Source organism: Dendrobates tinctorius, unplaced genomic scaffold, assembly GCF_039654945.1.
Source record: "Dendrobates tinctorius isolate UK_male_01 unplaced genomic scaffold, ASM3965494v1 ptg000211l, whole genome shotgun sequence".
NCBI classification, from domain to species: Eukaryota; Metazoa; Chordata; class Amphibia; order Anura; family Dendrobatidae; genus Dendrobates; species Dendrobates tinctorius.
The window spans coordinates 27417497-27441509 of NW_027361878.1; the positions used below are offsets into that span (position 1 = coordinate 27417497).

The window sequence follows — 24013 nt, forward strand, 5'->3', positions numbered from 1 at the left end:
TTATATATTTTTGAACACTTTTTTTTTTTTTTTTACTTTTGGCATGCTTCAATGGCCTCCATGGGAGGCTAGTAGCTGCCACAACTCGATCACCTCTGCTACATAGAGGCGATGCTCAGATCGCCTATATGTAGCAGAAATACAGCATTGCTACGAGCACCGACCACAGGGTGGCGCTCATAGCAATCTGGCATCAACAACCATAGAGGTCTCAAGGAGGACCTCTGATTGTCATGCCGACACAGTGATGACCCCCGATCACGTGAAGGGGGTCAACGGTGCATGTATTTCCAGCCCAACGGCAGGAAGAGCTTGTTAAATGCCGCTGTCAGAGTTTGACAGCGGCATTTACCTAGTTAATAGCCGCGAGCGGATCGCGATTCTGCCTGCGGCTCACTGCCGGAGCCCACTTCAAAGGGGGAGATGAGACATGCGCTGTACTAGTATGGCGCATGTCGTAAAGGGGCTAATGGGATCTGACACAATTTCAGTATTTCATGAATGCAAAGAGAACGCTGCAACCAATCATTTACCATCTCTCTGTACGGCGACTCTCCCTCTCCTATGTCACCATCTTACCTTGTTCCGTATGATGACGGAGCCTTTCCTGTACATTGCCGGCTCGTTGTTGTAGTTGATGTTTAACTCTGAATACAATATCTCCAGAAAGCGTTCCCTGCGGGAAACAGAAGGATCCATGAATGTTCCTCAATGCTGCCTTACATGGACGGCTCTGCCTCCGGACATACAAATCTGCAGCGCATTGCATCCAAGACTGTGCTTGCTCCAGGCAAGTCAGCGCTTCCAATCACCAGTGATGAAGCAGTCATGCAAAAACAGTATTTGATCCGTGGGCTGGATGGTATAGAGCTGGTGGAGCTGATCAGATGGATAGCCATTTTTGTGGGAAAGGTTTCAGTAATCCTTGCATTGTATTCACTGAAATATGTGTATGAGTCCAGTGGGCGGTGCTCTTCAGTGATTGACAGTCTTCCCTGTATAACTGTGCATGCAGATAGATGTCAACCAGTAGTAAGACCGCCCACTGGACTCCTAAGCATAGGAACACCAGGGATGTTCATGAATACTATAACTTATATTAAACCTTTTCCACCAAACCTATGTATCATTCTGCTCAGATTCTCCCTCTCTATACCATGCTGTCCACAGATCCACGTGACAGGTCCCCTTTAAAGCAATCCCATACCTCCTGCCATTTGTGGGAAATAACATGTAGTGACAATATGAACCATTTCCTAAAGATTAACTGATGGACAAGTTGATGATTATCAAAGAACAGTTCATAGAAACGCTCAGCCCGATTATCCACCCATGTAAATGTGTCGCCCCTGAGGATTCAGTCGCCACAGAGGTACTGCACCTCCTCCTGAGGTGTGGTGCCCCACCATCCAGGTAAGGTGGGAACTCCTAACCAAGCTCCAACACCTGCACCCATCACCACAAAGTAGTGTAGCAAAGCCACATTGCGGCTCCCTGCTTTGAGTGTAGCAGAGCCCCTTTGGTGGTTCCCTGCTTGGAAACACGAAACATGCTGGGAGGCGGGTGGAGTTTAGTATAGATATAAGAGCGGGAAGGTTTAGAATTTCACGTCAGTCAGTCAGTGAGAAGAAGATCCCTGAGAGAGGGATGGAGGAAGGAGGTGCTGCAGCCGCCCTCAGTGATCTAAGCCGGCTGGCACGGGAAAGGAAAGAAGGAGAAAGGCACTGAACAGAAACCTGATCTTCCATAAGAAGGAAAGACTAGTACGGAACATAGGAGAAAAAGGGAACAGAGGACATGGGTTAGAGGAGAACCCAACCTAAAAGTTCTAAGCGCAAGGCCGGGGCCCGGTCCCCGAGATTGTTCAGATACTTATGGTCCTGCAACAGACACCGGAGGAGTAGTGGGCTGTAAATGCACTATTCCCATCTCAGACTTGGGGGCAGAACAACAACTTTGATAGTGAGCCGGGACTTAGGAAACAAGGAATCCCCAAAGCAGGCTACAGCTGTCTGCCGTACAAGGAAAGTTCATAGGAACATCGGACAGGAGGAACTCCAGTGTAACTCAGTACTGGGAGTACTTCACTTAAATGCGCTATAGAGGAGACGTTCAGAAAGGCACATGTTGGCGGAGTGTTGGAAGGGAGCATCCTATCTTGCCTGGACGTTGACTGAGCCCCTGACCCGGAGGACACGGCACGGAGGCAGGCACCTGTGTGTACTACAGAGTAAAGCTTTGGAACTGCATGCCCTGGTGTCCCCACTTATTCCCACGCCAACACACTCCACTCTGCTATATTTGGGTGCCAGCTTCTTCACTGCCTGTGTCTCTCCTCCATTGCTACATCTACACTGCCCTGGAACTACAGCTCCACCTGTGGGGAGCTTTAACATCTTGGCTGCAACACACCACCAGTCCCAGAGGATCTGCATGCAGCGTCGGCCTAACATCTCACTTGCCGAACACCACAGGTGGCTTCACGAACCATTCATAAACTCTATTCATCAACCCCCTTTTATTTGAGCGCCCAGGACCACGGACCGGTCAACGCTGCTGTGACACCTTTCCCCCCTGAGTGACCGGCCCGGCACCGAGTACCCCACTGCCCTGGGAGGGTGACCCATAATCATTCCAGCGATCCGATGCAAACATTCATAAAAAATGTTAATCTCTGCAATGACCGATATAGGAGGACGGTTCTCCGCTGATCGAAATCTGTCACAAATATTTATGTTCTTCGCATTTATCTATGGAAAGCTACATAAAAATGCCATCACAAGGCAAACTGATCGCTCACCTTTAGCCGTTCCTGAGCCTGTGCCGGGGTCAGCCCTTTCTACTGCACCAGAGCCCAAAACACTGTTGCACAAGTTGTTGATGAAAAATGGGAATTTCACAATAAAGCTATTAATGGGTTAATTGTGTGAAAATAAAGCAGCATCCAACCTGTCAGACGTATTAAAGATTGCTGAATTAGGGCAAGACAGAGCTTTGCTGCATTCACAAACACCTCAGTGACATACGCAGGCTTTGGAAACGCATTTGATGTTTTTATAGCCTTCAGATGGCGCTGTTGTCAAGAACAGAAACCAAAGGGGTAATGAGCGGATTAATAATTTTTCTGTTTCCATCAGTTTTAATTGGCCAGAGTAATTTCAGTGGTTGGCTAGTTCCTGAGCGATGTGCACAATGACAGTGCGCTCTCTGTTGCCGGCTCAGATTAGCAGTGATGACATGGCAACAGAGTGCACTGTTAGTGTGCGTCAGTTGCGGTTGCGGTGCTGTTCTCTACATACCGGGTATTCTGACACAGCGCACTCTCCTACCGGCTTGTTACTACTGATCTGAGCCAGCAACAGAGAGAGCACTCTCATTGTGCATACAGTTCAGGGACTAGCCCAACCCCTGAAATTAGCATCACTGATGATTCTTCGCTTCATGGTAGGGGTTGCGGCAGTGACTGAAGCCTCTGCCCCCCTCGATGAAGCTTTTTCTGAGTATCTCAGCATGCACTGGGATTCTCCAACAAAGCGTCATTAAAAAGAAAATGTGAAAAAAACAGTAAGATTTTGTAGTTAGAGAAGTATAGGGAATTTTAAATTAATGTGTGGCGCCCCTGAGGGTTCAGTCGTCACAGAGGTACTGCACCTCCTCCTGAGGTGTAGTACCCCACTATCCAGGTAAGGTGGAGACACCTGACCACACTCCAACACTCATATCCCACACACACCAGTAGTGTAGCAGAGCAACCTTTGTGGCTCCCTGCTTGGAACATGAAGAGTGCTGGGAGGTGGGTGAAGCTTAGACTGCACATGAGACCGGGAGAATGTTAGGAAAGGCCAGTCAGTGAGAGAAGATCCCCAGAGAGGGATGGAGTGAAAGCAAATGCTGCAGCAGACTCCTGTGATCTGGAGCAGCTGGCACGGGAAGGAGCAAGAGAAAGCCTAATTCTTCAGAAGGAAGATAGATTAGTACGGAACATGGGGAGAAGAGAACTGAGGACAAGGGTGAGAGCAGAGCCCTTCCCAAAGTTAAAGCGCATGGCCGGAGTCCGGTCTCCGAGCTTGTATGGACACTGATGTTCCTGCAGCAGAAACCGGAGGAATAGAAGTTGTCACCACTTTATTCCCACCTAAGACTCGGGGGCACAATAGCAACGTGTGTGAGCCGGGACCTGATAGTAAGAAGTCCCCGAAGCAGGCTACAGCTGTCTGCCGTACAAGCAGAGTTCCAAGCAACATCTAGAAGGAGGAACTTGAGTTTAATACACAACTACAAGTTCTTCAGTTTAAGCGCTAGTGAGGAGACGTTCAGAGAAGGCACATGTTGGAGGAGTGCTGGAAGGGTGTACTTTACCTTGCCTGGGAGTTGGCTGAGCCCCTGACCTGGAGGACACGGCACTGAAGCGGGCATCTGTGTGCACCAGACTGAGTAAAGACTTAGAACTACATGCCCTTGTGTCCTCCACTTATTCCTGTGCCTTGCACCCGGCTCTGCTACATCTACTTCTTTACACCATCTCCCCATTTACCAACTTCATCTACTCTGCCCTGGGACTACAGCTCCACCTGTGGGGAGCTTCAACATCATTGCTGCACCACACCATCTGTCCCAGAGAAGCAACCCTGCAGCACTGGTCAAACTGACCAGAAACCACAGGTGGCGTCACGAATCATCTCAATAACCTTATCCCCATCACTCTACCCCTTTTACATTGACCGCCTGAGGCCACGGACCGGGTCACTGCCACTGTGACATCTCCCATTGAAATCAACGGGCCCGGCACCGAGTACCCCACGTCCTCTGGGGGCGAGTCAAATGAAGATTAAAAAAGTGTTTCTATTATGGCACTAAAAAGATAAGGATTTAGGATAAAAATTAATTTGTATCTTGGACCACCCCTTTAAGCCTTCTCCTATCCTATGGAAAGGGGAGGTTTGGTCACCACTTCTAAAACTCCTCCTTATAGAATTTGTTGTCACGAGTTAAATGCAGGACCCCACCTGATCTTATAGTACGGACGTGAACAATAAGCTGTAAAGGCTCATTCACACGTCTGCATCAATCGGTTCGAAATCTGACTGCATGCATGGACTGGTCGAGGGTCTCATAATCCGAGCGTGGCAGCTTCATAGAGATATATGAAGCAATCACGCTCAGGTCGGGAGAGCCGCGGCCAGTATGAGTTTGGACTGATTGGACTGGACGTCTGAATGAGCCTTAAACCAGACCCTGTGCCCTACATGAATGTGTGACTGGTGCCCGATACACACCTCATCCATGTGCAGCTATAATATAATGCAACCCCCATGTTTGTGAAGGGTAGGAGTCAGTGTCAGTTCATCAATATTTGGCACCTGTGCTGCCCCACCTTTATCATGGGGGGCTGCTGCATATTGCAGGGCATTAGTAATGTGACCACGTAGTGGTAATAAAGCTGATTTTGGGGAGTTACATGTTTCTCAGGAATTTGCTAGTAACACTTACAGTCCGCTTGTCTCCAGCTGAGGTCATCCATCAGGTTTTGCAGGCTGGGGTACAGCCCAACTCTGCCATCGAATCCTGGAAGATAGAGCTTCGGCTGGTCCAGAAAAAATTTGTTCCAGTAGAAGACGTAACTGGAGGAAAGCTGCGAGACCACGTGTGTGATGGACTTGCTTAGAAATGGGAAAAAAGAGACAAAGACAAAAATTCACTATTGAGACAAGTCTAATGTGGTAATTGAACATATAGGACTAAACAGCATGCAAAAGGTCACATCTCCCAAATATCACTATCAGGGCTTATATCCATTTGCGAGAAAAATAATGGTCCGATTTCCGGACCAAAAAATGACGAGTGCTATGCAAGTGCTCTGCGAGTGTCATGCGAGTGTTAGGCGATTTCTGTGCGATTTTTCCACGGAACATCCGTATGACATCATTATGCAATGCTGTTTTAACATGAGCTTTTACACAAAGCTGTTCACTCTATGTTAAATCTCATGTTAAAATAGCATTGTAAAAAAAAATAATGTACACATCGTTTTAACCCCTTAACGACCAGGGGTATTTTCGGTTTTGCGTTTTCCTTTTTTGCTCCCCTTCTTCCCAGGGCCATAACTTTTTTATTTTTCTGTCAATATGGCCATGTGAGGGCTTGTTTTTTGCTGGACGAGTTTTACTTTTGACCAACACCATTGGTTTTACCATGTGAGGAGGAGGAAAACGGCCCACCATCCCATGTATAACATGTAGAAAACTTTATTCGGCTATTGAGCAATATTAAAAGAGTGAAACAACCTGACGCGTTTCTGGCGCGCTGAAAGCACCCTTAGTCATAGGTATATTAGAAACAAATCCACAGGAGTTATATAGGGGCCATAGACCAATCAGAATGTGCAAACAATCAAACAAAAGTGGCTACCTGAAAGAGTATACACACCAGAAATTCAAAAACACATACAAATACCATAATTCAATAAATATAAAATAAATCATTACGACAATTCATGCTATTCGGGAATTTTTTATCAAGTTTTACAAATCCAAAAAGCTTCCCCGTATATTCAGCAATTTTTGTCTGTCACCTCCCCGTTAGGGTTATTAACCCTTTCTAAAGCATAAAATGCAAATGAGCTAATATCGCCCTGGTGTGTTCTGACAAAATGTTTTACTGCTCCAGAATAAGCTTTTTTTAATGTTCAATAAATCTTTTTTTCTTCACATTTTGGGTGCCCCTATGGGGTTAAATTTTACACCATCCCTTGCAATACTATACATGGCTTGGTGGGAGGAACAATATCTTTGTCATGATTTAAATCCATTCTTGAAGGATATTTTCTGATTTGGCAGGTATGTGGACGATCTGATGTTTGTATGGCAGGGAGATCCAGCAGAACTGCCAGTTTTTCAGTCCTACCTTAATTTAAATAATTTGAATTTATTTTTCACCATCAGTGACACTGGCACTCAAATTTCCTTTTTGGATATCACTTTATTGGGCGATCCGAGTTCAGGCGAGGTTCATACCCCATTTATAGAAAAGAAACTTCAGGGAATTCTTTATTATTATCGTCATCTTGTCACCCCAACATACAATCAGGGCTATTCCCTATGGGGAATTTAACAGGGCAAGACGGTTATGCTCCAATGATGACCTTTTTTTCCAAGAAAGCAGAATTATTATCAAACGTTTAAAAGAAAGAGGTTATAATCATTATAATGTCAATAACGCGTTTCATAAAGTTTCCAGTAAATCCCGGTTTTCCAAATTAAGTAATAACCATAATGTCATTCCAGAGAACTCAGTAGTCACGTTCTCGACTCCTTTTAGTCCTCAATTTAACCAGATTAAGGAGATTGTCAAGAAATACTTGCCAGTGATAAACCAAGATGATAAACGGAGACAAATTATACAATCGGGTGGCCGATATGTTGCGCGCAGAGGCACCAGCTTGGGCAATTATTTGTCTCCTAGTCTATGAAAATCCAATTCCATTTGCAGTTCATGGTTCAGAACTACATGTTTTGTTAAATGTGCGTCTTCCAGGTGTAACGTTTGCATTTATGCCATTGACAAAACAAAATCCATTTTTTCATACAATGGTTTTGCACAAAATATTGTTTCTTTCATGAACTGCGAAAATGAATATGTTATTTATTGTATTTGTTGCACACAGTACAAAATTCAACATATTGGTTGCACCATGCGAAAAATAAAAAAAAGGATAGCAGAACATTTAAGGAACATTGAATTAAAAAACGCAGCTTATTCTGGAGCGGTAAAACATTTTGTCAGAACACACCAGGGCGATATTAGCTCATTTGCATTTTATGCTTTAGAAAGGGTTAATAACCCTGAACGGGGAGGTGACAGACAAAAATTGCTGAATATACAGGAGGCTTTTTGGATTTTAAAACTTGATACAAAATTCCCGAATAGCATGAATTTTCGTAATGATTTTATATTTATTGAATTATGGTATTTGTATGTGTTTTTGAATTTCTGGTGTGTATACTCTTTCAGGTAGCCACTATTGATTGTTGAGTGTTTGCACATTCTGATTGGTCTATGACCCCTATATAACTCCTGTGGATTTGTTTTTAATATACCTATGACTAAGGGTGCTTTCAGCGCGCCAGAAACGCGTCAGTTGTTTCACTCTTTTAATATGGCTCAATAGCCGAATAAAGTTTTCTACATTTTATACATGGGATGGTGGGCCGTTTTCCTTCTTTCACATTTCTGCTGTGCTCACCAGCTCCACGAGCACCCACCTGTGTAGGATTGGACTCGGCCCCAGAGTGGTTTTAATATGGAAACAGCTCCCAGACCTGTTTTCCTGCATCGGTTTTACCATGTCGTGTACTGCAAAACGGGAAAAAAATTCCAAGTGCAGTGAATTGCAAAAATAGTGAAATCCCACACTTGTTTTTTGCTTGGCTTTTTTGCTAGGTTCACTAAATGCTAAAACTGTCCTACCATTATGATTCTCCAGGTCATTACAAATTCATAGACAGCAAACTTGTCTAGGTCTTTTTTTATGTATGTGGTGAAAAAAATTCCAAAGTTTCTAAAAAAAATTGCGCCATTTTCTGAAACCCGTAGCATCTCCATTTTTCGTGATCTGGGGTTGGGTGAGGGCTTATTTTTTACGTGCCGAGAAGTTGTTTTTAATCCTACAACTTTTGTGCAGATACAATCTTTTGATCGCCCGTTATTGCATTTTAATGCAATGTCGCAGCGACCAAAAATGCTCAGATACTTACCGGTAGCTGTGTTTTTCAGGAGACCATGACAGCGCCACGAGAGAGGGGATCCGCCCTTCGGGTACAGTAAACCTACAGACATAAAAAGGGCAGCCCTCTCTCCCGCCTCAGTTGGATTACAGAGCATGAGAGGACCTCCCTGGTTAGTAGCAATTTATATTTATGTACAGTCAAACTAAATGTCCTTACCACTGTGACTAACTTTTTAAAATAAAAGGAAAGGTTCTGATCCAAGACGTGAAAGCAGAGGGAGGGAATGTGAAGGTGCTGTCATGGGCTGCTGTAAAACACCACTACCGGTAAGTAGCTGAGCATTTATTCAGTCGCCATGACAGCACCACGAGAGATTTACAGAGATGAGGAGAGCTCTAGGGAGGGATAGCTGCCTCAAGCACCTTTCTCCCGAACATGAGGTCGGGGGACCCACCTAAATCTAGTCTATAGTGGTTGAAATAAGTTGATGAAGAGGACCATGTGGCCGCCTTACATATGTCCTCGATGGATACTTCCGACTTCTCTGCCCAGAATGTTGCCATGGTCCGAGTTGAGTGCGCTCTTATGCCTTCCGGAATCTCCAGCCCATCTGCTGTATAAGCAAAAGAGATAGCCTCCCCAATCCACCTAGCTGGGGTGTTCTTGGACACTCCAAGTCCTTTCCTAGCTCCCTGAAAGGATACAAACAGGGCATTGTCCCTTTTCCATGGCTCCGTGGCCGAAATATAACTACGGAGGCATCGTCTCACATCAAGGGAATGGAGCTTCTGCTCGGTCAGGTTCGGGTAGAAGGATGGGAGGACTATTTCTTGAAGCCTGTGGAATTTTGAGGCAACTTTGGGTAGATATAAGGGGTCTGGCTTTAAGGTGACCCTATCTTCTCCAAACAGTGTATGGTGGTATCCTAGAGAGGGCTTGCAGATCACTAACCCTCCTGGCTGATGTTAGGGCAAACAACAGGGCAGTTTTAAATGACAGGATTTTTATGGGAACGGAGTCAATAGGCTCAAAGGGAGGCTCTGTTAGTGCTGATAAAACTAAGTTGAGGTCCCATGGGACCAGCCTATCTTTAATAATGGGTCTGGATCTTGCTGCTGCTTTAATGAATCTTGCCACCCAGTCATTACCTGCTAAGTTGCAGTTGTAGAAGGCCCCTAGTGCCGAAACCTGGACTCTAAGCGAATTTGTGGCTAGGCCCATCTCCAACCCCCTCTGAAGGAATTCCAGTATCTGATCAATGCGGATTTTTTAACCGACCTCCGCCCCAGACACTGCAAAAAACCTTTTCCAGATTCTGGCGTAAATATCTGTTGTGGAGGCTTTCCTACTTTTTAAGAGGGTGTTGACTAGCCCCCGGGAAAACCCCCTCCCCCTTAAGCTCCTTGCCGCTAGATGTAAGTTGGAAACTCGTGGGTGATATACTGGACCCTGGGATAGAAGGTCCGGGAGCTCGTGGAGAATCCATGGCTGAGATACAGACATTTTCCTCAGTCAAGGAAACCATGACCTCCTGGGCCAGAATGGGGCTACTAGGATAACGTGGGCCCGGTCCTCTCGGATTTTCCTTAGCAACATTGGAATCAGATTCAGTGGGGGGGGGAGGCATATGCCAGACCAAAGCTCCACGGAATCAGGAAAGCGTCCACTGCTCTGCTGGCGAACAAGTCTATCTCTGGAAGCCCCCACCTGTGTACGATTTGTCCGAAGATATCCTTTTTTAGTGTCCACTCTCTCTGTTTGAGCCTGTTGCGGCTTAGGAAATCGGTTGTTAGATTTTGTTTTCTTTTTATGTGTAGAGCTGTGAGGGATAGGAGGTGAAGCTCGGCGATCTGGAAAATACAATTCGCTACATCCATTAAGGGCCTGGACCCGGTTCCCCCCTGGTGGTTAATGTAGGCTACAGTTACCTGGTTGTCTGAGAATAGTCTGACGTGTTCGCCCTGTAGGGACATAAGGAAAGCATTTACCGCCCGCTCTACTGCTAGCAGTTCTTTGAGGTTAGAGGAGAATCTCTGTTCGGACGGAGACCACACTCCCTGGACCCAGTTATCCCCCATATGAGCCCCCCAGCCCCTGGGGCTAGCATCCGTGGTTAGAATTCGGGAGATATGGTTTATCCAAGGACCACCTCTATGCAGATTCGAACTCAGGGACCACCAATGAAGGGACTGAATGGTAACGTTAGATAAGGTGACTCTACCCTCGAGGCAACCCTGTAGTCGAGAGGTGTTGTGTAAGATGTCCCACTGCAGAGTTCTTGTGTGGAGTTGGGCCCAGAGTACTGCTGGAATGCACGCCGTAAGTGAGCCTAAGGCCGGGGTCACACTGGCGAGGAATACGGCCGAGTGAGAGGCGCTAAAAGCACGCATTAGACATGGACCAATGATTCTCTATGGGGTCCCTCGCACCAGCCGTATATTTCTCATCCGTATTCTACGGTCCGTGCCAATCGCAGCATGCTGCGATTGTCAGCATACTACGGCCGTAGTACGCCAATGCAAGTCTATGGATGCGCAAAAAATACGTATTACACACGGACCACACATATGACTTGCGAGAAATACGCACCCGGTGTCTTTTAGCAAAGCCGGCAATACAGTGCGCTATACAGTAAACTCACACTGACAGTTTTAATAAAGAAACGAAAGAATAGATATAGACACATAGAATACATATATATATATGCATTCTATGTGTCTATATCTATTCTTTGGTTTCTGTTAGAAACCCTGTCATAGGGCTCCATTATATGTCCATTTTGCAAGCCTGCGAGAAAATCTCGCCATACAGATGCTTATATGCGCAAAATACGCGACCACACCTTGATTACGGATGACATACGGATCACTGTTTAGGGGCCATTCATCCATATTACGCATGTAAAATACTGACCGTATTTTGCGTCGGTTAGTGTGACCCCGGCCTAAAAGTGACATAGCCCCTCTAAGGGTCATCGATGGATTATCTATTACCCTAGGTATCTGATGTTGGGTTTTCAGAACCTTAGACGCTGGTAACCGACACGCCTGTATATCAGAATCTAGGGTAAGGCCGAGGAACTGTTTCACTTTCAGGGGCTGTAGTTATGACTTTTTAAAGTTAATGATCCAACCTAGACTCTGAAGGCTGGATATTACCTTCCCTAATTGGATGGCACAGTGAGGGTCCGAGTTCCCCACAATTAGGAGATCGTCTAGATAGGGAATTACGAGAATGTCCTGTTCGTGCAGATGGGCCATAACCTCCGCCATTAACTTTGTGAAGACCCGGGGTGCCACCGCCACCCCGAAGGGAAGTGCTCTATACTGAAAATGGCTTATTTTTCCACCCAGTGAGATGGCCACCCTTAAAAATTGCTGATGGTCTGCATGTATCGGGACATGATAATAGGCATCTTTAAGGTCTAGGACTGCCATAAAGCACCCACCAAATAGCAGTTTAATCACCGATTTCACAGACTCCATTTTGAAAGAGTAGATTTTAATGAATTTATTAAGGCTTCTGAGATTAATAATGGTTTGATAAGAGCCATCTGGCTTCTTGACTAGAAAGAGGGGGGGGGGAGTAAAACCCCTTACCTCTTTGTAGCTCAGGAACTTTGACCAATACACCTTTCTGGAGAAGATCGTAGATCTCCGCCTCCAACGCCTTCTGTTCTGTGGACGAAGAACGGACGGGAGTTAGAATAAACTTCTCACACGGAGTCTGCTGGAACTCGAACCTCAGTCCTGTTCTGATGACGCTCCCTATCCAAGGACTATTTGAAATACGCGACCAGGCTGGGTAGAAGGACAACAACCTCCCTCCCACCTGGTCCGTCAGTCATTTGGGATCATTACGGTCTCGAGGGGTATTAAACATATACCCCCTACCTCTTCTCCTGGTGTCATATCTGGGTCTTTCTCTGAATGTTCTCCTAAGATCAAACCACCTTCTGTAGGAGTCCCTTCTGTAAGGTGGTCTTCCTAAATATGGGAAGCGCTTCTTGCTGTCGCCTGCCTTTTCTAACAGCTCATCCAGAACTTTGCCAAACAGGTAAACCCCTTCACATGGGATCCCGCATAATTTAGATCTGGCCTACATATCGCCTGGCCAACATTTAAGCCACAAGGCCCTACGGGTGGCATTGGAGAGGGCCGCGGATCTGGCTGCTAACTTCACCGAGTCCGCCGATGCATCAGAGAGGAAGGCCGCCGCCGCCCCCTGAGCTGTAGAGAGGGGGGAAAGAATGTCCTGCCTTGGGACTTTATCCCTAATCTGTTCTTCCAGCTGGTCCAACCAAACCGTTAAGGACCTGGCGGTGCATGTGGCTGCAATTGCTGGCCGTAGGGCTCCAGCTGATGTCTCCCAGGTTCCCTTAAAAAACGCATCGGCCTTCCTATCCAGAGGGTCTTTTAAGCTACCAAGATCCTCAAACGGTAGGGAAGTCTTTTTGCATGCCTTTGCTATAGCCGCATCCAATCTTGGGGCTTTGTCCCATGAGGATGAAGCTGTTTCTTCGAAGGGATACCTTCTTTTAAAGGCCGGAGGTAGGGAGCCCTTCCTCTCAGGTTTCTTCCATTCCGTTGTAATAACGGGCACTGATTTTATCAATTAGAGGGAATGACCTACGGTTTTTCCGGTCCAAACCCCGAAACATAGAGTCCTGTACCGACTTCTCTGTTGGGGTTATCTCAATCCTCATTGTAGTGTTTACCGCCTTTACCAGATGATTAACTTGTTCCAGTGGGAAACAGGAATGGCCTGATCTGGCTTCAGATGACGAAGAAGATGATGATGATGATGAATCTGATTTTAGCTCCTGCGAATCACTATCGGAGACTAGAACCAGGGCTTTAGGGGACTTTTCTCTAGACCTTGCCGGAGAAAGTGATCTAGCCGAACCCCTGACTTCTTGTCTAACTATCTCCCTTATACTGGAGGTAAAGTTAGCTGTCTCTTCCGAGACCAGGCGATGAATGCAGGGTTTACAGAGCTTCCTCCCCTGACCATCTGGGAGGGGGACCCCACACTCGGCACACTCCCTGTGCTTGCTTTTCCCTGAGCACTTTTTCCCCTGGTAGAATGGGAGAGAGGGAACATAAGGGGAACAGATAATCACCCAGATTAATTTTCTCGTAGCTCACTTACCCTGGCTTAAAACAGCGCAGTACCGGGTTCTGTGGGGGGTCCATCGGAGCTGCCAATCCCTTACAGCTCGTGGACTTCTCAGGTCTCGCCATCTGAGTGGACATATGTTTCTCAGAACGGCTGCTGCTACTAGAGCGCTGCTCCGTTTTCTCTGAAGACTGAGGCTGCGTCTCCTCCAGAGGCTCTGGCTGCTCCTGCGATGCCATTATAGGATGACACAAGGCCAGAAGCAGCGCTCCCTGTGACCTGAGCCCTCAAATAGCCACAGTACCGCCCCCTCTGGGGCCCACAGGTGTCTCCCATCAGGCCCGTGGAGTACCCTCTTCTCCGGTGCCCGGTATCCTCCCCTCCCCCTGACCGCAACGGCGAGATGCTCTCCCACGCGGCCGTCGCGCGCGGCCCCGGACGCCGCGCATGCGCACACCGCCACTGCCCAGTCCCTCCAGAGGTGCACACCTCTGACGTGAAGCCGCGTCCCGCAGCGCGTGACCGGCGCATCATGCGGCGCGATGGAGCTGCGTCATTAGACCACACCTGCACGCTGTCGGCCGCCCACTGAAGCGGAGGCAGATGCCCGGCAATGGTGCGGATGTACCCGGGCCCGCGCACCCCCGCCACCGGAAAGGACAGCGCCCACCTCCCCCCTGGCCCGGGCGAGGAGGGAAAGGAGATCGGGCCTACTCACCCGGTACCGGCGCTGGGCATCCTGAAGTGGGCTCTCCCCCTGGAGGCCACTTCCACCTGGCACCGCCTGCACCAACAGTTCCCCTGTCGTGCGGCACTTCCACAGCTCTGGTCAGGCCGAGGCAGGGGACCCCCGCTGCCTGAGTCAGCCGCCAGGCCTGGGCCTTCATCCATGATCCTAAAGGTATGTCTGCAGGGATCCCCTGTCAGGGACAGGAAACCAACTGAGGTAGGAGAGAGGGCCGCCTTTTTATGTCTGTAGGTTTCCTGTCCCCGAAGGGCGGATCCCCTCTCTCGTGGTGCTGTCATGGTGACTGAATAAAAGCATAATTCTGGTGGGTTTTTTTATTTTCCTCGCTACGCCGTTTAGCAGTCAGGTTAATTCTTTTTTCTTATCGATAGATCGTGCGATTCTGAACGCGGCGATACCAAATATGTGTATGTGTAATTTTTTTTTTTTTTTAAATGGGGCGAACGGGGTGTGATTTAAACTTTTATATTTTTTTATTTTTTTCATATTAGTAAAAACTTTTTTTTAAATTTTAGCATGCTAGAAGCATCCACAACTCGATCGGCTCTGCTACATATAGACGATGAGCAGATGGCCTATATGTAGCAGAAATACTGCATTGCTATGAGAGCCGACTACCGGTTGGCGCTCATAGCAATCAGGCAGCAAGAATCAGAGGTCTCTATGAGATCTCTGGTTGTTATGCCAACGCATTGCTGACCCCCAATCATGTGACGGGGGTCAGCGATGCGCGCATTTCCGGCCCGACGGCCGGAAGCGCCGGTTAAATGCCGCTGTCAGAGTTTGACAGTGGCATTTAACTAGTTTATAGCCGCAGGTGGGTCGCAATTCCACCTGCGCCTATTGCGGGCACATGTCAGCTGTTCAAAACAGCTGACATGTCCCGGCTTTGATGCAGGCTCACCGCCAAAGCCCTCATCAAAGCGGGGGAGACGTCCAATGGTGGGTAATCTGGGTAATGGGGGAAGACCGTTCAGGATCCCTCCCTTTATGAGATGTTTATCCCTCAGTAAAAACATTGGTGGCTAGAATATGCCAAAAGGGTTTTGCTGTGGTGATCTGGTGCCTTTCACCCAGCACAGCAGGAGCTTTAGGGATGTCGTGCTTTACTAACGCTGCTCCCACCACCGTCCATGGAGGGGCACAATAAGGCTATGTGTACACGCTGCGGATTCACCCTAGGATTTGTATCTGCGGATCCGCAGGTAAAACCGCAGGTAAAATGTCCTGCGGTTTTACCTGTGGATTGGCCAGCGATTTTCCCCTGCGGTCTGACACCTGGACAATGGAATAGGTGGCAAACCGCAGCGGAATCCGTAGAAAGAATTGACATGTCAATACTTTCTGCGGATTCAAAACCGCAGCTTTTCCGCAGTTAAAAATCCGCAGCATGTGCACAGCAGAAGGTAAATCACATAGACTTACATGCTACTGTACACTGTCTGCAGAAGTGCTGCAGATCCGCAGCGGCCATAACCGTAGCGGATCCGCAGCAAAAACTGCAGCGTGTGCACATAGCCTAAGACCCCCACAGACCCGCCATTGATGCCCTTCCCTATCAATATAACAAATGCCTTAACGAGGTCATCCCCTTTAAGCTCAGATTTATGGCATGTAACGTTATAGGAAACACTAAATTGTCTACCTCATCTTGCATGGTGGGTCTTTTCCTGGGGTAATGTATGCTGCGTATTACTGCAATTCTCAGACGAGACTTGCCACTGCAAAACTCGCACAGCACTCGCACCATGCGTATGCCGTCCGATTCATGTCCAGCTACTGTAAAGTCACATTGACAGCTCAAAAAACATTATATATACACTCTAGAATATATATTTCTCGCACCCATTGATTTGCAGTGGCGAGTCTCGTCCGAGAATCGCTGCGATTTTTTTTCTCAGTCCGATTTCTAGTTGGTTTATATACATTACCCCAGGAATTGACCCACCATGCAAGAGATAGACATTTTAGTGTTTCCTATAACGTTACATGCCAGAAATCTGAGCTTAAAGGGGATGACCTAGTTAAAGCATTTGTTATATTGATAGTGAAGGGCATCAATGGCGGGTCTGTGGGGATCTTATTGTGCCCCTTCATGGACGGTGGAGAGAGCAGCGTTAGTAAGGCACGACATCTCTAAAGCTCCTGCTTTACCTGAAAGGTGCCAGATCACCACAGCAAAACCCTTTTGGCATATTCTAGCCACCAATGTTTTACTGAGGGATAAACATCTCATAAAGGGAGGGATCCTGAACGGCTTTCCCCCATTACCCAGATTGTGAGCTTCTAGGCAAAAAAAAAAAAAAGGAAAAACTACACAAGTTCACCGACCTTGCGCGACGCTTGTGCTAGTTGGATTTTTTGTGGAAGACAAAACTGTATTCATCACTTTGCCCGTATGCCAGGCATATGTCTTTGATTTCTTACATCACGGTCTCGGCGGAGTGGTTCATGAGCAGCAGAGCCTGGGGATTGTTGGGTTTGGTAAACTTGTGCTGCTCAGAGACTCTGAAAAAAAAGACCAACATTAGAAAAGGATAGAAGGAAACATGACAGTAATATCTTCCACCTGGGACCTCCAGGGGAAAGAGATCATCGAAGCTGAGGGACCCTGTAATTTTTAAAAAATAATAGAAACATCTCTGACCAGCCTTGTTATTAATCACTGGAGGTGGTGGTATGTGGACGGGGCTTGTGTTAATAAAAGCAAATACTGTACTATGATCAGTGTCAGTCCTGGGAGGCACAGTGCGCTGTAGTTCTGTCAGTTACTCCCTCCATAAACAACTAAGAGCTCCCCTTCATAGAAGCCAGAGCCAAGCCTGTCACATCAGGTTTACTACATTTCTTCTTTTTATCCTTTCTATTTTATGTATACTGTATTATTTTGTTCCCATTTTGTATCATCTTTGTATAAACACTGCCTACCTTTCTAGATTGAATATATATATATATATAATAGCTCTGTTCCTTTTGCTCTGTAAACCACCCCCTGAAGCCACATGCTACCAGTAACGGGTGTCCAATCGGCCAGTATAAGCAGTTGGTGGTGGCAGCTAGTGGTTACTATTGTTATTGTGGAGCTGGCAGTGACCGTACTGGAGGCAGCGGAGTTGCTTTCCACTGACATTTTGGTTGAATCTCCGTGATCTCTCTGGGTGCTTTCCCTTCTCATGTCTGGCACCATGGAATCAATAGCGCTCTAAAAATAAATGATAACCCGTTAAATCCAACTGTGAATCTCTGACAGCGGCATTTAACACGCGCCGGCAGGGTTATGCGCCATTTCAAGCACGCACGATGTCAAAGAGGCACCAATGGGTTGCCGTTACAGCCAGGGGTCTGCAGAAGACCCCCGTGCCTCTCATTACAATCACCCTGTGAAAACCATCGTTTAGCTGGTGTTCACAGGCTTTAAAATCCATGAAGAAAAAAAGTCTTCTTAAAAAAAAAAATAGAATAAAATCAAAACATGAAGAATATGTGATTACGGCAGCGAGTGTCAAAAAAAAAAAAAAATTGTGCAACTCCTTCACTGACACACTACAATCCCCAGCATATACTGAGAGTTTGGTGGCTATGCGGAATGGGCGGTGCTCTACACTCAGCTTTATATATATATATATTATAATTTGTTATAACTTACCGTAGTTAGTTACTATGCCCGGGCAGCGCCGGGCTCTTCAGCTAGTATAAATAGAAAAATGCAGGAGAAAAAAAAACGCAATGTGTGAAGATACTCAGGTCAGTGTGTTTGCAATTTCTCATTCGTTTCAATAAAAAAAAAAAAAAAAACACTGCAAAAATGGGAAAAGAATAACTGGATCTCTGTGTGTATCATATGGCTGCCAACATATCTGAGGATCTTTAAGACTAATGTGTCACCAGATTTACCTTATATAGACTACTTGACTACTTCCACCACCTTTGAAGGGGTTGTCCAGAGCTGTTACATATTTTTTTTACAATGGGCCTAAAAACTAAAAGGGAGGCGGTTACTAACAGAAACAATTACCTGCCTGTTGTACCCGATGTCAGCGCCACTGGTGATTCAGCTTCTCTTCTTCCAGGCTGCTCTGTCGAGACATTACTGTAGACTCATGCTGATTGACAGTGGGCTCCCTACAGTAAGACCACGGGGAGCCAGCAAGCAATCAGCGTGACATTGGCAGTCACACCCTGTCAACAGAACAGAGCAGAAGCCGCTGCTCTGTGACGTGATGCCAGCGGAATCTGCAGGAACGGACTGTGACCGCTTTGTGCTGGCAGAGATCCGTGCTGGGCGCGTCAGGCGGGTAGTTAGAAACCGGGTCTCTTTTGTTTGTCTGCAGCGCTACATCAGTTGGGGAGATCAGCAGCTTGTGTCATCAGGGGTCGGCCACTACTTATTGATGGCGCATCCTTAGCACCCCCACAAATCAGGTACTGATGGCCTATCCTCAAGATAAACCAGCAATGAAAAAAGAGGGGCCAACTTCTTTACAAAATTTTAAAGTGACAACGCTTTCCAATACATAATTATTTAAAATGTCTTTTCCACAGCTCCCATACCGACCTATGTGTATCCATGGTAACAGACTGCAAACAGTCCGACCTACGTGTATCCATCATAACAGACTACAAACAGTCCGACCTACGTGTATCCATGGTAACAGACTGCAAACAGTCCGACCTATGTGTATCCATGGTAACAGACTACAAACAGTCCGACCTATGTGTATCCATGGAACAGACTACAAACAGTCCGACCTACGTGTATCCATGGAACAGACTACAAACAGTCCGACCTATGTGTATCCATGGTAACAGACTACAAACAGTCCGACCTACGTGTATCCATGGAACAGTCCGACCTACGTGTATCCATGGTAATAGACTACAAACAGTCCGACCTACGTGTATCCATGGAACAGACTACAAACAGTCCGACCTACGTGTATCCATGGAACAGACTACAAACAGTCCGACCTACGTGTATCCATGGAACAGACTACAAACAGTCCGACCTATGTGTATCCATGGAACAGACTACAAACAGTCCGACCTACGTGTATCCATGGAACAGACTACAAACAGTCCGACCTACGTGTATCCATGGAACAGTCCGACCTACGTGTATCCATGGTAATAGACTACAAACAGTCCGACCTATGTGTATCCATGGAACAGACTACAAACAGTCTGATTTTGCAGTCATAGTTTCCTTCTGTTCTAGTCCCAGCCACAGTTCCCACATTCAAAACAACCATCCACGGTGCTCACATCCCAAAGACAGACTGCAGACCACCATAAAAAAAATTACAAAAGGGCATAAACCCACAAGGAACCATAAACCTGGGTCCAAGTGGTCCCCAAGAACAGTGTATAAAAGGAGAGCTTAGGTTGGGTCAAGTCGTAGGTTGGGGTCTATTTGAGAGAGTTTTACAATATGTGTATTATATAAGCGATTGGCGGTTCATGCTTCCTAGAGAGACTAATAGCCTATATACAGTGTGTCCGTAAAGTCATGGTGCACTTTTATAGTTTACATTGTGGCGCCCTTTCTCTGGCCCAATCATATCAGACCTGTTCATGAGGAGAGATAACAAGAAACAATCAAACAACACACACTCATTTATGCTGTTGCTGAGCCCCAGTCAGATTAACCCCTGATAAACTGAACTCTGATTAATACACTGCCAGGTCTGTGACATCATGCAACCACAAGTTTGGATGTGTGTAGGGTAACAAATGGAGCCCACATCGAACTGCACTGAACAGGTATGAAACTGGGAGAGGTTTTCTTTTATTTGGAGCAGATTTCACATTTATATAGTCTTTTGTTGCTTTCCAGTGGCTGATCAAAAGTGCACCATGACTTTACGGACACACTGTGTGTGTGTATGTATAATATATATATATTATATATATATATAGCCATTTGGCTTTATTACTTTGTCAGGCTGTCCTGGTGACACAGTTTATGAGGGAAACGATATAGGGTCTCCATGGTAACATAATTTGGGGAATGCAGAGTGAAGAGTCGTAGCTCCGCCCATTTTACATTCATGCGCACCAGTGTTCATTGACCTGGATGTGGGAGATAATGACAGTTCAGTATGGGCGCGTGGCCTTCTCATGTTTTGTCCATCTATTGGGTGGCCTTGATGATGGACGTCTCGCAGAGCCAATAGGAACGCTAGGCTGCATGTGCATTTACAGTTTAAATGTGGCAGTTATGGTTAGGAGGACATAAGTAATAGCTGATTGTGGCACAGTGATGGTAAGAAGAAATATATAGTCTCTGCTGTAAAAAAAGGAGTGTGTAAAACAGGTGGTGATACAGACAGCACACAGGCACCTGCAGAGGGACCAATATGGAGAGGAAAAGGGACCTAAATTGGAAAGACTCTCTCTTATCACCTACAAGTTCAGAAAATGAGGACAAGACCTGCAATGTGGACATTGTCCAAAGCGCCATGGACTCTTGTGACCTACAAACCATGGAGATCGAGGAGACCCTAGGCCTGGATCTGACAGAATACCTAACTCTTCCAGAGACGTTCGTCGCTCTTTCTCCAGAGACACAAACTCACCTTCCCCTCTTTCCATCTTTTGGGAAAGCATCTGACCCTCTAGTGATGGAGCCATTGGCGAAGCTGGATACCAAACATGTCCCCGCCACGCTACCTCCTGCCGAGTCAGGTGAGACCGCCAACCGGAGACTTGCCCGTATTCCTCCCCCCCACAAAAAAAAAATCAACATTTGGTATCACAGTGTCTGTAAGTATCCAGTCTATCAAGATATAGTTATTTATTCTGTACGGTAAAAAAAGCTGTAGAAAAAGAAAAGGAGGAAAACCCTACAGAGGCTAAAATAATGTAATAAAAATAAGACCTTTGGATAGAAAATAATTGAAAAAAAAGTTGCAGTTGTTTGTTTTTATTTTCAGAATTTATTAAAAGCAGTAAAATTAAAATAAAAAAACCCATATACATATTGGTATTGCCGTATTGTCGTGAAAAGTCAAACGACTAGGTGATTTTTACCGCATTGTAAATGCCTTAAAAGTGACCCCCCCCACACAAAAAATATTATATATAAATATATATATTTGTTGGATTTGCATTTTTATCACTTTTTCACCCCACTTTGTTTTTTCCTTTTAACATTACATTGTAAAAGAACGATGTTATTCATAACTACAACTCGTCCCGGGAAAAAAAAAAACCAATCTCGCATACGGTGATGTTGACAAGTAGAATAAAAAAAAAAAAAAAGTTATGCCTCTTGGAAGGAGAGCTAAAAATTGTCTCAGACTGGATGGGGTTAAAAGGGTTGTTCGGCCTTAGGCTACAAGTCTCTATGTGAGTGCAGGCTTGTGTATCCTCACACCATGAGGATTCTCCAGTGGCGGCACAAGTATGTGATTTGCATACATGCGGTCACATGACTACTAGACGTGCACAGCCGAACACATTTAGTCTGTGACTGGAAGAATGCAAATCACATGCTTGCGGTAACATGACCGCCCGGCATCGGAGAATCCTGACAGTGCGTACCGTGTACACTGTGAGGATTCACCAGTCTGACTTGTAGCCTAAGGCCTGACAACCCCTTTAACTACTTAGATGCTACTGTATTTCTTTTCAAATAATTTTATTGGTTTTCAGTAATTAAACACGGTAAGGGAAGGAAGGGAGGAATGGGAAGTAAAGAACCTTGTACAGGTACGGAAAACATTTAAAACTAGAGAACCCACAAATAGGCATTAAATAGCATATAGCGAATAACAACATAAAAGGAAAAGAAAATCGCCAATCCTTATTATGGGGTAACATTCGTGGAAGGAGATACAACATCCCGGTACTACATCGGCCATGTTTAGGCCTCAAAATATAATACCTCTTAATAGGTCTATTTGATATGGAATTGGTTGTTCCAAGTCATCCATTTTTTTGTATATTTGTGGATGTGATTGTTGTTAATCGCAAATCTGCGTTCTAAATCGCTATGCTGGCCTATCTTATCAAGTATGACCGAAAACTTAGGAACCTCGACTTTCTTCCACCATTGTGCTAACACGGTCTTAGTCACTAAGAGGATGTGTACGATAATGTATCTTACCGAATCATCAAACTGTTCCATGTCTAATGAAAGAAGTGCTCTTTCAGGCGTAATTGTGAAGTCCTTAGCAATGAGGTTAATGTGCTGTGTGACCTGGAACCAGAGGTTTTTGATGTTTGAACAACCCCAAAATATATGGTAGAGGTTCCCTTGATGTCCACAGCCTCTCCAGCACAAGGAAGATAATTCTGTGTTAAAATGTGATAAATAGGTGGTACTATACCCCAACAAGGTTAACAGTTTAAAATAACCCTCGCGAAGACCCATTGATATGTTGGAATTGTAAGTGATTTTGATGGCATCGCTCCAATTCTTGAGACGGATATCAGCACCTAAATCGGACTCACATCTCTTCATTTATATGTTTTGTGGCTCATTAGGTCCTTGACGACAGATCTATACAAATTACACAGACTCCAGAGGTTTTTATTTTTAAGGTTGCACAACAGTGGAGTTAGCATTTCATAGTTTAAAGTCTTCCCTTTTATGATTAAATCAGCCATCACGTGCGGGGAAAGATGCGGGCTCAGTGTGCTACAGTCAAGGGACAATCGGGCTTCTCTTGTACACATTAAATTAAAGTGGAATTTTGTGTATCCAGCTAGAGTACATACTTCCTTACATCCAATATTCCAGCAAATCAAAAATAAGAAGCAACTTTGCAAATATTCTCGATGAAAAATCTCCTACTCTTTTGTGTTCACAGCCCCAATATGGATCTGTGTGTCTCTATGGTAACGGACTACAAACAAACCTTGCGATCATACCCTTTTCCTTGTATCTTTTAGGTTGGGAATATCACCCACAACCAAGAAAATGTAGGAAACCTCAGCCTAGTGTCAGTACTAACTATCCTGAGGTCCAGTACCAACTGCCGACCTACACCTTCACAATGCCGCCACTTGCTCAAAGTACAGGTAGCGGAAACCTCTTAAAATTTGTTATAAAGTGGTATTTTTGGAAAACTGAATAATTAGGCAGGAAAAATAGCATGGCTTCACTTCTACCGATTTTTTTCACTTTCTAATACAAAGTGCCCACCCTTCCCTCTCTAGTTTAGCTGCTTTTTTGTTTTTTTACTTATTTTTGTTTTAATGACGCATTGTTTGAGACTACCTAGTCATCAGGAGGCAGAGAATGCGGTCACTGCCACAGCCTCTGTCCCCTCCCTTAAATGAAGCATCAGCAGTGACTGTCTCAAGGGCTGGGCTAGACCCTGCTGTTCTGAGCATGTATTGATTGTTAATACCCACATATGCTCAGTGCAAGCTCCATTCTTACTTTGCAATATTCTTCTCAGTGCACAGTGACAGT

General features: G+C 45.7%; 1 pseudogene; it reads right to left on the minus strand.

Moving 5' to 3' along the window:
• Positions 1–470: 470 nt before the first annotated feature.
• Positions 471–19161, minus strand: LOC141058153 (probable tRNA(His) guanylyltransferase; annotated as a pseudogene).
• Between the last annotated feature and the right edge of the window lie 4852 nt (positions 19162–24013).